At 41.5% G+C, this 2,699-nt stretch overlaps 1 long non-coding RNA gene across 1 annotated transcript; it reads right to left on the bottom strand.

Moving 5' to 3' along the window:
* Positions 1-868: 868 nt before the first annotated feature.
* On the bottom strand, positions 869-1,686 carry LOC104951105 (uncharacterized). The gene is made up of 4 exons (XR_798990.1): positions 1,617-1,686; positions 1,257-1,340; positions 1,124-1,157; positions 869-1,022 (listed from the first exon to the last, which is right to left on the bottom strand). It is a non-coding gene; the product is annotated as an uncharacterized lncRNA (long non-coding RNA).
* Between the last annotated feature and the right edge of the window lie 1,013 nt (positions 1,687-2,699).

Raw genomic sequence — 2,699 nt, 5'->3', positions numbered from 1 at the left:
AGGATTTAGATGGAGATACGCCTCGCCCCCCTCTCCAGCGTCTTGTTTGAATGACAGGAGTAAACACAGAATTAATGCTTTATTAATTCATGGTTTTTAAGGGGCTTATCTCCATGTAAATACTATGGTAGACTACCCAATATTCACATTACTCTAATCGCTCGAGTTTCACCGCGGCTGTCAGCTGTGTTTGCTCCTGTCATTCAAACAAGACGCGCTGGAGAGGGGGTGGGGCGTATCTCCATGTAAATCCTATGGGAGATACCAACTACAACCAAATGAACATATTTGACCGTGATTTAATTGTAATACACGTTTCAAAGTGATGCCGAAGTAACTACATACTGATAACGGTTAGTAAAAACCATGAATTAACGCTTTGACAAGTCTGCAGAAAAGACGGCAGGCGAAAAGCTTTTAAAATGCGTGTTTTCTGAATGGAATCGGATATACATATATATAAGGATATAAGGAATACCCTTTCCGTCCAATCTGAAATGCTGTTGTGTTTTCTGAAATGCTGCGGCATTTTGTGAAATGCTGCGGCGTTTTGTGAAATGCTGTAGTGTTTTCGGAAATGCTGTTGTGTTTTGTGAAATGCTGTTGTTTTTTGTGAAATGCTGTGGTGTTTTGTGAAATGCTGTGGTGTTTTGTGAAATCCTGTAGTGTTTTTTGAAATGCTGTAGTGTTTTCGGAAATGCTGTGGCGTTTTGTGAAATGCTGCGGCGTTTTGTGAAATGCTGTAGTGTTTTCGGAAATGCTGTAGTGTTGTTTGAAATGCTGTAACGTTTTGTGAAATGCTGTGGTGTTTTCTGAAATGCTGTGGTGTCTTGCACTTCAGGGCCACCTTCCTGGCAATGTTACCCACTGTGATTGGAGGCTATACAAACAAAAAAATGTAAAATAAAGATACACACCACACAACTGTGTCACGATGCAACTGTCAACATCGTTTACCTATAGAAGTGGTTCTGACCCGGGGCAGACTGGACCTCTTCCTGGAATGGGGTTGGTGCTCCATCCTATTTTTACCCAGGAAATAAGTGCACACAAAGGGATTTATTGATTTCATGTTCACAAATTCTAACCTACATGGTATAATTACATCTGTAATTAGTCTTACCCGATCAGACGCTGGTTGTGGGTGCCTGAGAGGTCTGATAAAGGTAAACAACAAATATATTCAAACTACTGTGCTGTTAAAAAATTCTGCTTCTTGTGGCACAACATAATATGTTGACAATGTTTTATTTTACCCTGGCAAACTGTTGTCCATTCGTGGAGTGCTCACTTTTGGAACATTTGGAATGTCCCACACCTGCATACACACAAATGACTGACTTAAATAAAAAATAAATTCACTTTAATTAAGAATGCCAGGATAAATCCAAACTGACCAAGGTACATTATATTGTTGACCGTCCTTTAACTCTCACATTAGGATTTACATAGGGGCACAATAAACCAACTCCTCTCTGCACCTATAATATATCTATATGATGTCAAGAGTTACATTTAGGTGCAAAGTGCTGTCTCTTGACTTGCAAGCTCTTTTACCAAACAAGCTAACGCTAGCTGGGTAAATATGACGCTCTTTGTATCAAAACAAAACGTACCTTCTTATATATCGACTTTTTCCACTTCTATCAACTTTGTTTCCTCCGGCTTCAATTTGCAGCACTCTTGTTCGCTTTCTCTATGTCTGGTCTATGGGCTCAGAACAGTCTCATAATATACACATGCACACCGAAGGATTCACACTTGTATTTCATGATCCGCAAAAGGATTCACACTTGTATTTCCGGATCCACACTTGTGTTTTTCAATGCACACACAAATGTGTTCCGTTTCATATACATGTAAATAAAATCCAAATACAGAAAAAAGTTTTAAATGTGTATTTTTGATCCACACATATTTGTTTTCCGTTTAAAACCTCTGAACCTGCAAACACAAACCGCTTTCTGTGCATGGATTGCTGTGCATTCGTGTGTGGGTTTTTTGAGACTCCCCTGACGCTCACCCGATTCGTACTTGTAATTTCTCTCATCTATAGCCAATCAGATGTCTCCTCAATTCTAAGCCAATCACATGAGCGCGCCCCCACGAGTGTAGAGTTATTGCGTTCATGACGTAGCGCTTCATTTACGCATTTTGCGCAGTCACAGGTCCATTGAGCCTGCCTGCAGGCGCTAATCTCAGGACACCTCCACTCTCAGTACATTGCCACTTTCCGAACAGGAAATGCACGCAAATACAAGCCTTTATATTATTAAGGTACAGCGCCACTTTCCGAACCATTGATGAATGCTTGTGTGTACACAAAAACGGCAGGCAAAACCGTTTTAAATGTGTGTTTCCTGTATGGCGAATACAGCTGCTTTATTTATGTCTGTATGAAGTTGTTGTGAGTGTGGAGGGAGCAGCTACAGGTTAGCTTAGCCAAATCGATCAGTGCATTACGAAACCAGTGCTAGACATTGAACTGTCAACGGGGGGGAGCCCCGCCGGTCATTATCAGCCGATATTCACTCTAAATAGTTTGATCGGTGCTCTCTATAAAGGCCGATCAGGAGAGCTGGATCTGATCGATATGGACATAAACGCGAGTGAAGTGTAACCGGACGCGAGAGAGAGATCAGATCAGCTGCTGAGTCTGACGGAGACAAGCAGCTCTGCATGATCACCTGAAGCTCCGC

This window comes from Notothenia coriiceps, unplaced genomic scaffold, assembly GCF_000735185.1.
Source record: "Notothenia coriiceps isolate Sejong01 unplaced genomic scaffold, NC01 NC01_scaffold00018533, whole genome shotgun sequence".
Lineage (NCBI taxonomy): Eukaryota > Metazoa > Chordata > Actinopteri > Perciformes > Nototheniidae > Notothenia > Notothenia coriiceps.
The sequence above is the reverse complement of the archived record's forward strand: the minus strand, read 5'-3'. Positions and strand labels throughout refer to the sequence as shown.